The 16,361-nt window shown below is 24.7% G+C and overlaps 1 protein-coding gene across 1 annotated transcript in view; it reads left to right on the top strand.

Moving 5' to 3' along the window:
* Positions 1-2,076, top strand: part of LOC113548256 (D(4) dopamine receptor-like) — a 140,192-nt gene extending 138,116 nt beyond the window's left edge. The window contains exon 11 of the transcript XR_003404879.1: positions 2,005-2,076. The gene's annotated coding sequence lies outside the window, so the exon portion shown is untranslated. The remainder of the gene's footprint in view (positions 1-2,004) is intronic.
* Positions 2,077-16,361: the final 14,285 nt, after the last annotated feature.

Below are 16,361 nucleotides of genomic sequence, written 5' to 3'. Positions count from 1 at the left end.
TTCTATCAAATATTGAAGTATTATTTAAAGTTTGCTTATTTTTGTTATCGATTTGAATTATTTAATATATTATAAAGGTTTTTTTTTTTTTTTGATACATCTCAATTTTTTCAACAATAAGCCTATTTAATATTATACAACCATATTATGTTGTATTATTTTATTTTTCCTTAAATATATGGACGATTGTAAACTCCACCAGTTTTTTTTCTTACCTGCAATGGGTGAATGTAAACTCCACCAGTTATTTTCGTTTACCTAATCAGTGCTCACATTGGCATGTACCTTCTCACATTAAATACGTTAACATCTATTGCGATGGTATATGTCGAAATCGATAAAAATATCATATCAAGGTGAGATCGATTCATTTATTAATAATTTAATCTTCATATTATCTGAAATCAGTATTTCCAATGATAATATCGGCAGTAGGTAAGGTATACGTAAAGTGTACTTTGACGAACATAATCATTCGTAGCCTGCGTGTCTCCGTGTATATTTTATATTGAACGGAATATGACCGAACAAAATATGTTGCAACAAATTAATAATATAAAATTAATAACTGGTCAACGAGACAATTTATTGGTTTTATTTAACAACTACAAGTATAACAAAAATATAAAATACGCACCTAAAATAAAATGGAGGTGCAATAACAAATATTGTAATGCGTTTATAAAAACTGTTGGAACTGAGAAACATAATAATACTTTGACAAATTTTTCAAATGATACTCACATTACTTCATGCCTTCCAATTTCAAACCAAATACTAGAAAGACAAGAAATAAGTAGTTGTGTAAAAAGAAAAGCGGTGGACGACATTCGTGATAAACCGGGTAAATACATTTCAAAATTAAATATTAATAAAATAGGTACACGTGTTGTATGCTATCTACATAAACAAAAAAAAAAATAAATGATCAATGAAAGATTGCATAATATTAAATATAGATATATTTTTTCTTATAGCTAAAATATTAAATATGGGATTAGAATGTTGTAGCAGTACTATAAGAAACTCAAAAAATTTAACTTCGAATGACATGTCGTTGGTAAAAAGAAATATGTATAATGCACGTAGAAAATTAATGCCACCAGTTCCAACTTCGCGATCTGAAGTTATCTCTTCACTTATTCAGATAGCACCAAAAATGATCAGAGACGAAAGTTTTTTAATTTTATCTGATTTCGATAGTGAGCTTATTATATATAGTTGTATTACAAATTTAAAACATTTATGTATCTCAGAAACAATTTATGTGGATGGTACGTTTGATTATTGTGTTGAATTACTTTATTAGTTATTTACTTTTCATGGATATTTTAATGGACATTATATTCCACTTGTCTTCTGTCTTTTAAAAGATAAAAAACAAGAGACTTATATCAATTGTTTTAAATCAATCTGTGAAAAATGTTTAGAGCTAAATTTAGTTTTAAGTCCAACGGAAATAGTTGTTGATTTTGAATTATGTATTTTATACAAAAATTCAGTTTTATAAATACAATTTTTATAGTTAAATTTTTGAATTATAAACTATTATTATTATTATTATTAAAACATATATAGATGCTAAGTTTCAAATGTGATTGTAGATTGCTCATTATGATACGGCGGGTTGAAGACCCCTGATCTAGATTGAGTTCTAGGGATATTATTTGAGTTAAAGTCTCTAATAAGGGGTTCGGGTGGTTGGTTACCTGAATTCGGAATCATTTATAGAAAGGTTAATGCAATTTTTGATATTATGTTGTACGTGATTGGATATATAGAAATGTGCACTCACCCATTATCAGGCAGAGTGTCCACAGTAGCGTACTTAAAACGAGGGATTTCCACCCATTTTATAATTTGACTATATTTATACTTTATACATACAAAAGTTTCATCCGTTCAATCGAGTATTTCAAAAAATGGGGATTTAACATAGAAATTCAAGAAATAGAAAACGACAGTTAAATATTGCATCGATACATACTGTTAATTTATTTCCAGGTCGATAAAATGGATATTTCACTGGTTATATCAATATGGATGAAGATTTTGCTGTGTGAGAAGTCCTTTATGATACTGACATTTTGGAAAATACATTAAACATTGACGAAGACAATGAAGGTGACACAGACCCTCTTGAGACTTTGAAAAAAGCCAGATCATCGTTGGAAGAAAAAATTATGTAACTTTTGGCTCCAGTCAGAAGCCGATGTCAAGGTTTACAATGATTTATTTACTCAAGAAAATAGTATATTGAAAAAATGAAACTAATTCAGTTTAATGAATCAGAAAACAATTACTGATTTATTCAAAAAATAATAATCTTCATATAATAAAATTGTGATATTCATAATTAATTTAATATATTTTATAATAATAATAAAAAATTTATATTTATATTTAAAAAGCAATAATTAGCTGTAATATACTGCATAATTTTCTGAAATATTTCATAATTTTGATAAAGAAAAACAAAAATTTTTCACTTAGTAATTCAAAATTTTTTTTTGCTTTCTTATTATTTTGATCTACTCAGCAATTAAAACTCTCAGTAATTCGGTATTTTTCATAAGTCCACCAACTTCAAATTATCGAGAGTCGACTGTACTTGGATTTTTGTAAGTTTGATAATTTAACTGAAAATTATTTTAAAATATTTTTGTAAAACTAATATTTAAAAAAAAATACAAATTAAAAAAATAAAAAACGTATCATTTATGATATTTTTAAATATATACAGGGTTATTTTACTATTTATAGTTTTAAAACTATAAATATTTTTGAAAATACATGAAACATTTTTTACAATATGAATCTAAGTCATTATAAAATAACATTTTTGAAAATAATTTTACTTACAATTTTATTTATTATTTTAAATACTTTATGTAACAGACTTTTTTTAACGACATATACAATTTAAATTTAATATCTTAAAACAGAGTATAAATTATATGCTTTGATATATACCAAGACATAAAAATTCAATTTCTAATGAGGTGATAGTTAAGTAGTATTAGATACCAGCTATATTTTAAAAGTATTTAGTGTAAAGATGAACGGGGTTTTATTGAGGTACCCCGCAAAATATTGTTTATTATAACTTAAAATACTTACTACTGCAACTTAAAACTACTGCAAGTTTGAAATTTTATTTTAATATAATTTTCTGAAAAATATTGTTTATATGTAATTATAAATGTATATGTAAAATCATTCAAAAAAGTAAAATCTTGAAATAGTAAAAAAAAATTGTTTTTTTAAATGCGGTATTTTTTATGAGTACCTAATAACTTAAAACAATTTAAACTATATAAAAATAATACTCCCTAAAACATTTATACCTTTTGGAACAATATAAGTGTTGAGTGTTGAGAGTTGACTAATAAAATTAGCACCCTGTATAGGCATTGTTTTCAGGTTAATTAAAGTTGTGTTAACGGATGTTCCTGTATATAATGTTTTTAATGTGATTTATTAAAGTGCTAATATGATATATATGATTATATATACACACAAGTTCATATTACGTTCATACACTGAAAAGGTTTTAGTTTTATTAAAATGCATACATCCTAATACTTGTCATAACTGTGAGCATTTAAATACTACAATGTTAAAATTATGATTAATTTCTTTAAATTCTATAAAATGCAAATAAAACATTATTTTTTTCATAAATAAAAAAATCTGTATTGTAGGTATGTAATCTTACTTATTTAAAACGTTCCATTTAGTAAGCCTAATTTAATATGCAGTGGTATGATATTATTTTTCAAATAAATTATTACTTACTTTCTGTATAAATTAAACTATTATTTTAATCAAATAAAAGTATTAAACCATAATTTAGTTATCTGTTATATAAATTATATTAATAAATACAAAAATATTTTATAGTAATTATTAAATAATTAAATAATTCTTTGTTTTTCAATTGAAATTGGTCGCTTCTGTTTATAAATTAAATAATACAATACATACCATATCTATAATTCATTAGCTAATTAGATAGCTTGTTCTTATTAATCATAATGAAAAGGCAGTTTACTAATTGTGTCTAAAATTACTTTTTTATTTAATTATGCACTCTAAATATATTAAGGTCGATAGACCTATTGCGTTCTAAACATTTTACAACTAAGAAAAATGTATTAGCTAATTATATTTATTATATAATAAATAAAACACTAACCGATTTTTATTTTTTGATTGTCAATTATTCAAAATTAAATACCAGTTACATTATATTCTAATCCGTTTCATAAAATTCCCGATACTGTTATAAAATATATTATACCCAGTCACTTAAAGCAGTAATTAATTGGTCAATAAATAAGTTCTAATTTTCAAGCATTTTAGTATGTTTTATATACAAGTGCAATTGGCATACTAACCCTAAAATATAATTAGCGCAATAATTGATATACTGACCCTAAACGAAAATTATGTTAGGTGCAATTGATCCATCCCCTATAAAAACTATCGGGACACACAATTAATTATTAACCCATTGTGTATAAATAATAGTATATATTTGTATGTTCACAGCCCTTTCGCATTTTTTACAGCTATAATTATACCATGTCCAAACATTAATGGTTTCCTCAAAGGACATTGCTTTTACCATATTATTAAATAAGGAGATTATACAATCCTTAACCTTTAATTTTGTATCTCACGTATTAATATTTATCGTATACATATTATAATACATGTTGGTTGCACTACAATTTTATATTATTTTTAAGAATTTTTCATCCAATTTTAAATTAAGTATTGAAGAAAATAATTATATAATTTAACTAGTACTGTTAAATTAAATATTTAAATATTTATTCAGTTATTAACGATTTTTTATTAAATTGTTTTTTATAAGCAATTATTTTCAATTTCCACAAAAATATAAATTTGAAAAAATTTTTTCAACAACTGTATTTTTTTCACTAGTTTATTTAATATAAAACAATCCGTATCTAGCAAAATATTCAAAATATATTATATTTTCATCTGGATTAAAAATAATATATAATTCATTTCCACTAACTCTAACTCAAAATAAATATTCATTATCTGAATTTAGCTTTTATATTCAAGATCGAAAGATGTTATTGTTTGTTTTTTTTTGAGGGCTCAAATGAGAAAAATGTAATACTTCAAGGTTCGAATACGTTCGATATGGAGCATAATATTATGTATAGTTATCAAAAGGAAATCAGTTTGTATTAAATGTAATTAATAATTGAGTAGAGCAAAATATGTTTGTAAATATGAATCATGTGATACTACTTGATAGAATAATAAATTATATTATAGTATATTTTAGGCTATAGTAAGTAAAAGATTGTATTTTATTAAACTATTTTAGAATATTAATACTTGATTTAACACCTCGTAAATGTGTAGCCTAGTGAGATAGCGCAAATATACTCTTAATTAAATATATTTCAATTTTTAGGTAGCGGGTTCAATAGATTATGTAAGTATGAAAATTCCATCTGTCTCAACATGCTATTTAACTAGGCTATAAATTCATTTTTTAAATTTTAAATTTTAAATAATATTTTTCTAAATAACATGTACGTAAAAATAAAAAACGTATTAGTTTATTCATATATGCCTTCTTCCGGCCATATCCATATTTTACATACATTTTTCTGATTATAGAATGTGTAATTTTTTTAACATTTTAAAATCGTTAATAATTTATTACTGAGTTCCATTTTATTACAATATAATTCCGCCAATTATTATTCATTATGTCTAAGTAGGTTTTTGATACTCGGATTTCTATTAACAAGAAAAGTATATCAGTTGAACTTTTTATCAACAAAAATTGATTTAAAAGAGATTTAAATTATTTTAACATTGTAACTTAATTTCAATCAAAAATAATTCCCATAATTGTTGACTGTTGTAAACGAATTATAAGATAACATATATAATATATCGTTCAGTTAATATAAAACAGACATCTATTAATTATACTACAAATTTATACGTAGGTAAATGATAATTATATCGCATCTTACGCATTTATAGTATATCATATTATATTGACATTATTCGTTTAAAACAAGTACAACATTATATTGATTAATAGGTTGATAAATACTATATACTCGAGTAAATATTATAATATTATACGTAAGTTTTCCGATAAATAAGGTACAAAGTTATTTTTATCGTAAACAATGGACCATATCTGCAGGAAAATTTCCAAAGTTTATAATTTAGGTAGCAAATTATATAATATCCTAAGTGTTATGAGCGTTATGACTATTATAACTTAGTGTTCCGTCAGCTACAAAAACCAAAGCTCGACTGGAAAATTACAAATGGGAAGTATTGCAAAATCCACCTTCACCCCTGATCTGGAACCCTCAGATTTTATTTTGTTTGATCCGTTAGAAAAACACTTAAAAGGAACATTTTCAAAAATGAGGTCAAGGTCATGAACACAAATCACTGAACAGTTCGATAGAAATGTGCTATATATTTTTTAGATGACATTTTCAAGTTACTCCATCCTTGGGGAAAATACATCAATTTAAATGGTGACTATGTAAAAAAATAGAAAAATATGTTCGATTTATAGTGCAAAAGTTATCAAAGGATAAATTCATTTTTCATTGTTCAGTACATTTTTGTAACTTATTTATCCGACAGCCTATGTAACAAACTAAAACGATATTGTTTTAGTCGTATTTTTTTTTTTTTATGCGGTTTATCAGTTTTTTTTTTAATATTTTATCTACTTATGATTACCGGCACCATAATAAACTTTGTTTATTTCTTATTTTTTTTTCTTTAAAGAATATTATGGTACCGTTGAATACCGAATACGGAAAAAATAACGTATTATTATTTGATTTCAAACGATTATAGTTTACAATGCATTTTAAACTTTAGAATTCTTAACAATATAAATGTATTTACATTTTGAGTTTTTTGAGGAGCATAGTTATTATTATGTCGAAAGTACTTTATAGTACTATAAGAACACGCTGTTATAATCTTAACCACCGCCGCTCGTTTAAATCTGACAATACCTTTTTTAATAAAAAAAAAGGCATTTTTAATTCGTGTTATACACGCGCACAGTTATGAAATAAATACTAAAAAGCTCAATGTGGTTGTATATTTTATCTACAATACATGTAATTAAAATCAGTCTAATATTAAATCATACTGTGCAGTTTTGGCAGTGTTTTCTCGATTCAACGGTACTTTTTTAAAGATAAGATCATGTATCAACTTACTGTTGAAGTTTACCTGGGGAATATCGATTTAATACTACAAGTAGTTATAACTTATAAGTTATCATCATTCCAATGCATTTGTCTTAATTAAAATATACAGGGTTCCTTATAGATATCTCCAGCGTTGGGTTACCATACAGACAAAGTAATCAGGTGATTAGAACGGGGCAAATTTGCCTCATTTAAAAAATAAAATGTATGTATAATATTTGTTATAATTTGAGACAGCTGCAAATAACCTGCTAGTAGGCGGCAAAGTTCATAATCCACCACTGGATATCTCACAAATTAAAGTTATTATATTATTCATAAATATGTATGAAAAAAACATTTAAACATTTGGGGGGAGGAGGTTCTAAACCTCCACGATGCGTATTTAATACACGACTACACGAGTTATATACAACCCACATACCATTCCACGGATATGTTCCCCCTACATCGTCATATATATTGATGATAAAGTATAATATGATGACACATATGAAGGTCGTGGTTGTAAATTATGCTAAGATTATTATTATTTATAATTTTATTTAAATATATACATTTTATTTTAAAATCTTATCTGCAATAGTTTATATATTCGTTCTATAATAATATGTATAAAGCATAATAGTAGCAGTATAAGCATTTAAAGTAGCATATATGGACATTAAATGTTAACAACTGTTTTTGCAAGACTTCATCGAACGACCATTGTCTATACATTTAATATCTTTGAAAATCTGTGTGTCTACTGTTAAAGGTACCTACATATTTTATATATTCCAAAAGAACCATCTTAAATCATACGAATTTAATCAAGATCAGGTTGACTAGTATTGACTTTTTAGGTACAATATTTAATTAATAATTTTTGATAATTTTAGTTACTGATTATTTTTCAAAATGTTCTGAAATATTTCTTATAAAAAATTAATACTAGTAATACACTTAAAAAAAATAAGAAACTTTCGCTAGGTCTGGTTTACCAGATACTATATAGTCAGTAATAACGGTTCACAATTTACTTCAGATGAATTTGAAAACTTTTGTAGAATAAATGGCATGAAACATATCACATCATCACCATATATCCTACAACAATAATGGTGCTGCTTAAAATGCAGTAAACACATTCAAAATGTCATTAATCAAAGCCTTAAAAGATTAAAAAGTAATGAATATATATAGATATAGATATTTCATATCTATAAGCTCTCTACTTTCTCGTTATTTATTAATTTATAGAAGTATACACCAATGCACCATAAAGAAACACCAACCTAACTTATGTTTAATAAACAAATTGAAATTTGGTAAGACTTTAACAGAAAACAAAACATAAGTAAATCCAATACTATAGTGGAGCAAACAAAAACGATATCACACTATATGAAAGTCAAAATGTCTGTACAAGAGATAATCAGATGAATAATAACAACACTTTGTGGGCTAGAGGAATAGTTTTTAAAACATTAATGGTTCGAATTTATCTAATAAAAACCACAAACAATCGTGTATAGAAAAGGCATCTAGACCAAATAATCATTACTGCAATATGAAACAGAAACAAAAAAGAATGAGGTCTTATGTATTAAAGTTGATAGACATTTTAAAAAACAGTGAGAAGTTTAAGAATATTTCATACCAGAATATAAAAGATCAAAATAAAAGTGTTAGTAAAAGAAAGAACAGAAACTAAGATAGTAAATATTATGAAATGTATTACAATAATTGTAATTTTAATAAGAACATACAGAATACAGATATAACATTATGTAACTGTTCTATTTTGTTTTATATTGTATTTATATTATTATTATTTTTCTCTTTATGTTTTCATAATAATTAGTATAATGTATAACTTATAATATTAATTATTAAGTTCACAAGTTAGGAGAGAGTATTGTTATACTTGGGAGCACTAAACCACTAAGGTCATGTTTATTTTATTTGTATACATTTTTGTTTAAAACCAAAAATACCTTAGACATATACATTTTAATACATTTTAGTATTAAAAAATATTCATAAGTATATAAAGTTATTCCACAATACACATACGTTCAAATTGAAACATATATCCTGCATGGGTAGAGTTAAAAGAGTACAAATACCACTTCTACTGTACGCTATGACTTGCAATTATTTTTTGTTTCTATTACATTCGGCTGTAATTCTGAGCCAACTCGCAGCATGCAATGGTTTTAATGGGACAGACAAACAATCAATACCACTTACCTATTTATGTAATGGGCGTGTGAGAAATGCATTAAATAATAGATAACTTCAAGTAACGACTTTAACGGGTACCAATGCGTAATAATTAATTATGGGCAATCGTAAATGTTCAGAAAACTAGGAAGTTCGTTCATAAATGACTTCTCTATAGTGATAATGATAAAGATATAAGATAGTCTATATTGCTTTGAAAATTGATATTGAGATATCAATATAGATACCGTTTCATTGGACTAGTTACAATCATAATAATATTATATTCTAGAAATTATAAACGTTTTTCAATTAATTTTTTTTACTAGCAGGCTAGCTAATGTAACTCTTAATAAAGAATGAAGAAAACAGAATCATTAGTAAAATTTTTTGGATAATAAATAACTTATGATTTACTCACATCTGATTCCAAAATTCATTCCAAAGTTTTTTTTTGAAAAATGCTATAGCGCTTTAAATTGATTTACTCCAATAAATATTGGTATTTTAAAAATTGTAAAAATAAACTACTTGATTTAAATAAACGTTTTTACCATTCACATTTTTTTATAAATTGAATATTTAGAATTGTTTCTAAAAAAATGTAATCAAATTTAATTAAATATTTTATTTTCTATATTAAAAAAATAAGAATACATTATTATATTATACTTGTAGCTCAAGCATCTGTAAATTACACTTATCAATATTTAAAAAAAAGGTGGGCAAGTGGGTATCGCTCTGCTGTATAGAAGAGGTGAAGAATAGATCACTATAATATGTTAAATTTAAAAACAATGACTGAATGACAGCGGTATCATTGTATACGAAAAACGATTTTGAACCGAGATGATTTGTCAGTATATGATAAATTATATTATTACCTATATTTAAATTGTAATGTATGTATATATATATATATTTTTTGTTAATACAAGTAATTTATTTTTCTCAACTACTGGTGAAAATTTCAATTTTCTACGACTTGTACTTTTTGAATAATAAGGATATATATAGTTATTTTACGTGATTTCGTGAAAATTTCAATTTCATTCACTCATAAAATGTTTTCTATTTATTAACTCTGGAGATTTTTTTTACGGTTACTTGAAGAAAAACTTATGGAGAAACTTTTATTGGGTTTTTTAATCTTAGGTATAAATCACAACAATTTTATGAAATTTCAACTTCAAAATTCCTTGCAAATTTTCGCGATATTGATATATTTCCTAAACATTTGAACTTTTTATGCTTATAAACAAAAATTGTGATTAACAATTTTTTATTTTTTTTTTTTACTACGATAAGTGCAACTTATAATAAATCTTGTATTGAATTTTAAAGATTTTTTGGAATGCCAAATTTTTTTTATCGGCATTTCAAAAAAAAAATCTAAAATTTCAATTACCTATAAACATATTAAAAAAGTCAAAATATTTTGAAAATTGAATTGTAAATAGATAACCCTAATATAAACATTTGGTGAAAATTTCAAGTATTTACAATAATTCGTTTTTGAATTACAGCAAAATAAAAAAATCAATTTTGTCAAAAACTGGTTATAAAAAAAAAAATAAAAAACGTATTAAACTACTCCAAGACGTAATGACAGACACAAAAATAAAAAATTTAAATTAAATAAATATTATTGTAAAATTAATACACTCATAACTCCGTTCAGAATCTAAAAATATTGATTAGAACAAAAGTTATTTCATTTTGCCATCTTTCTTTTATACATTGTATATTATTATATCATGCGATCATGTGTAGAATCTTATGCATTTAATACTTTAATAATCACCTCTCAATCGCTGTCTAGTGTTTTTCCTATATTTGTAAGACGAATAATTGCACTGATTTCTCTAGTTACGATCTAATAAAACATATTATCTTTCAGATACGAGACACCTATTATAACGACTTAATATCGATCTGTTCGTAATTTGATTGCTAAATTTTCCACGATGGTAACTTCAGACTTGTATAATATACAATAAAATAATTATGTGATATTTTTGACAAAAGTTAGTACTAAGATTACGTAATAATGCTATATTTAATACACCTTAGTAAAAAATATATATATATATTATGAGTTATTAAAAATATTTAATACTTATTAAGAAAATTGGTTCATATTACTCAAATTACGAGTATAAACCATTAATTTCTTTACAGCTCTATAATATTATACTACTTATATACAACTTTTGCAGTATTTATACACTAAAATTTTCGAGATTAATTCAATTGAGAATAAGTAACATATATCGTTTATCTACTTTTAAAAATGTATATTTTATTTATATTGATTGAAATAAATAATTGTCGACCTAAATGTCATACATAACGAATTTCTACTCCAGTGTTGGCCTTGTCAATTGATTAGTTCACTTTTTAGATTTATCATTTTAATATTATAAATTAGGCCCATTAGCCTCGGTATAACCAAGTTGCATAAATGTATAATTCTAATTTAAAATTACAAATTTGTCAACTGTATAATATTTTCGTTATGCATGGGTGCATGGTGTTAATACAAATATAATTGGGTCCAATGTCCAAACTCTTTATATTATCTTATTAGTAGATTGTATGATTGCAGAATTATTGCTATTTTTGATAATAATTAAAAGAAGCATAGTTTTTTCCCAACATAAATATTTTTCCAGTGGTTATAAATGTTATAAATATTTTTTTCTATGTGTAATCTTTAGAATATTGTTATTATACTTTTCGATTGATATTTTCTATTTTTCTTTCAGTATTCTACCTAACCAAATGATATAATATATATTTAATAATATATTTATTGTCTTTTAACAAGTTTACAAGTCCATGACAATATTAAGCAATACAATTTAATAAAATATTAACAATGTATTTAGACCTGCCATCTGTTGTATAATTCTCACTGAAAATAACGTTTACCAACTCCAAGTTAAATTTCTTATGTACTGATAGAGTTCAGCAGTTCACTATAGGTAAATTATTTAGTGGCTGTATATTTTATAATAAAACCGAGGAGTGTCATATTATAAACCCAATTTAATAAAAAACAATGTATTATGTTTTATTCTTATTGTTGTACTTTATATTTTTGTTGTGAAGTTTATAAAAATTTTATCAAAAAAGTTTAACCGTATTTAATAAATATTGTTAGAAAATTAATATCTCTGTTAGGAACGAATGTTGAATAATTTACACTTTTTCGATTATCCATTTTTAAAAGGACTAATACATTAGTAAATTATATTACATCTATGCATCTATAGAGTTTGGGAAAATAACTAAACCAATTATAGTAGAATTGTTTGGCATTTCTATTTAACAAAACAAGAATGTTTAATGAAAACAATCTTTTTAAAATATAATATTATCAGGCTGAATTAAGAAATTATTAGCAACACAAGAATTCAATTAATATTATATTATATGACGTTTTATAATATTATTCATTAATTTAACTTACAAAAAATTCCTGCACATAGTCCTTAAAAAATGGATATAAACCATAATTTTGTGAAAAAAATTAACTTTTTTTGACTAAAAAAATGTTTGTATTGCAAAAAAACAAAAATATTCAAAAAAAATTATAAATCACAGATTATTATAAGATATGTCACCGCAAGTGCCTAAAGAACTTTATACAAACAAAACTAAAGAGTAAATCAGAAGTATTAGAGCTAACGGAGACAACTACGGTATAAAAAAATTAAAATTTCAATTTAACACTTTATCTTTATGGTCTTATACTCTGTGACTTTCAATAAAAATCTTTCGATATTTCGTAAAAGTATGGACTATGTCACTCAGTACGTCACTAATTGTGCGACACTGCAGTTTATAAGTGTGTAAGAGATATGAATTTGTACGTACGCAAGGAGGAGGGTAAAGAAAGGAGAGTTTTACGTATGCATTTTGCATTTTTGTCTTTTGAAAGATATGGCGGAAGTTTTTATGGAATAATGTATACTTTGAGCAATTGCTACACAAATCAACAAAATATAATGCATTATTCCACGTTCTTAACAACAATTTAGATACAATTACTAAACATTATAAGCACTATTCTTTTTTTTTAGTTTTTAATTTTTTTAATTTTTTTTTTTTTGTAAAATGATATTTATAATGGTATAGCTTTTAATTTTGTTATTATTGTTTCTGTTTATTTGATGAATAACTTCGACTGTCATTGACCACAGAATATATTTTATAATGGCTTGCGTTAATAATGAATTCAATCAATACACAATAATATTATTGTTTATATTGGTTATAAGTTAATAACATAGAACAATAATTGGTTATAATAATGATAATCACTATTTGTGAATAAAGCCAGATATCGCATTATCGGTGAGCGCGTAACTTATTCTTGGAAAAACCAGCGAGGGTGACTCTCATACGTACACGCATAAATGACAAATCGATTAAAATAACTACTGTTCAGGAATCAGGATTCATACAATTTTTTCCGTCAAAAACTAATACTTTTTAATCGATCATTCCGATCGTTGTATTGGTGCGATAACACTTATAAAAATTAATTTGAATTCACCGTTAAGTATACTTGAGATCGATCGGATCACTTTTTCACTGTTCCATTGGTAATTTGTAAAACAATGCTAGAACATTTTATATTTTTCAAATAATTTAAATTAAATTATGGAATTTTAAGATAAAAATTAAAAAATGTTCTGAGCTAATAATAATGGATGATTAACAGTTCACACAATTTAAACATTCTCTATTCTCATCATCTCAGCAACCTATAGTTTCGACGTTACAGGTGTTTGTCAAACATTTATAGGTCGCAGTAATGGTAAATATGTTATGAAAGTGTGAACAGATTATCGCAATTGTATCACCCGCGATTATTCTTACGGACCAGTTGCGGGCCATTGAACCACGATTGTGCCCATCCTACCATTTTACCATTTTTTTTCGCATATAAAAAGGCACTAGGTAGGGCGAGCGGGCGAGCACAGTGGTGTACGCCCTTGTCTTCCATGATCACTGTCATTATAATTTGATAGACATTTTATTTTAATTTTTAATGCAAATACAAATGTTCATTGTAGCTATAATACATATTATATTTAAATAAAAATAATTTACATAATATAATAAAAAGTTACTGATCTTATATTTTTAGTCTTATCTTTGAAAATGACGTGCATCTCCTTGTCCCTCCACATTTAAAATATTACAATTTCTTATGCGAATAATTAGCTTACAAATAGCATGTATTCACACGACTATTTTCGAAATTTGCATCTTTTAGAGGTACTTTTCCGTTATCCTGACTAGTGACCTAACCACGACTCTATTCCTGCAATATCAAGTAAACAGTAAACCAAATTTGTTATGTTGATTGTACAGATACTGTAAAAAACACATTAGTGTAATTATTACCTGTACAATAACTAATAATTAAATATTATTTTCATAAAACCACAGTATAGATATTCACAGCAAATAACACATTTTTTAATATCTATTATTTTAATATTTTAATTATGGACCTTATATTTTTAAACAATTTATCATTGGGGCTAATTCGTACCTAAATATATCACTTATCATTTATAGACATTTATAATGTAGATTATGGATTATTTACTATTTACACATATCTGACATATCTATATCATGGAAATAGAAAAGTTGGTTTTGGACATACCTCATCCGAAACATTACATTTAATACAATATTATGAGAATCAAAACTTGTTAAAATGTTTTATAGTTTTACGTAGTTTTTATTTAAGAAAAAAATATTGAGAAAAGTTGAAAAACTTCCCTTTCAAAGTAGGTACTATTCATACAAACTTGATAAAACTTTTTCAAAGACAGAATAAATACACTAAAAGTTCTAAAATATTTTATTATAATTATTATCGTTGATTATAAAATAGTCTATTCTATTATCAGTGTTATTATATAGACGAAAATAATAAAAATTAAACCATAATTTAATAACCAATATAGTATCATCGTATTACCTACTTATTATCCTCGTACATCACTCAAAATGAAAACAAAAGTAATATATATTTCCAAGAGTATAATATAATGTTATCGAACCATATAATATGTACTTAGCAGTGAGTAGTGTGCACTATTATATTTAGTACCTAAAATTTTCTATATAATTATTATTTGAGTTATGTATAATATTTACAATTCAATTGTAATTGTTTATTATATAGAATTTAATTAAATGACGAAAATCTTTGTAAAAAATACAGTTATGTTATATTAGCTTATACGCATATGAACAGCAACCATAGGCGTATTTAGGGGGAGGGGGGGCAATCGCGCCAGGCACTAATTTGTAAGTCTCTTAAAAGAATTCCGTGCTAGAGATTAAATTCAAGTTTTTTTTTAGTGGAAAAAAGTGCGTAAAATGGTAAATACACCTCTGACAGCAACTAAATACTATAGTTATTAATTTGTTAATATTTAAGCTGTATAAAAAACTTGGCTATTAAACCAAATTTATTTATTTTCTTGTTTATAATTTAAGAACCATATGTGCCTAATTGTATTGATTAAATAATAATAAATAGTACCAAATAATAAGTATTTATGTATAAACTAATTTAAAATATAATATATTTATTATTTATATATACCATTATACTATTGGTATTTTTTTAGTATAACAATGCATTTTAGCAGTATAGAAATTTTAAAATTAAGTAAACTGCCAAAAAGATTCTATATTTTTTTCATTCAAAATATTTTTAAGGAATTAAGAAGGATTTTCATAATAAAACATTTTGAAAACACAATGTTTATTATATTGTTATTAGCAATCGGTTAAAATAATTTACAAGCAATAAAATATTCATGGACTTGGCGATATTGTTAATATAATATTAATTAA

Source organism: Rhopalosiphum maidis, chromosome 1 (genome assembly GCF_003676215.2).
Source record: "Rhopalosiphum maidis isolate BTI-1 chromosome 1, ASM367621v3, whole genome shotgun sequence".
Taxonomy (NCBI): Eukaryota; Metazoa; Arthropoda; class Insecta; order Hemiptera; family Aphididae; genus Rhopalosiphum; species Rhopalosiphum maidis.
This window is presented reverse-complemented; position numbering and strand designations above follow the sequence as displayed.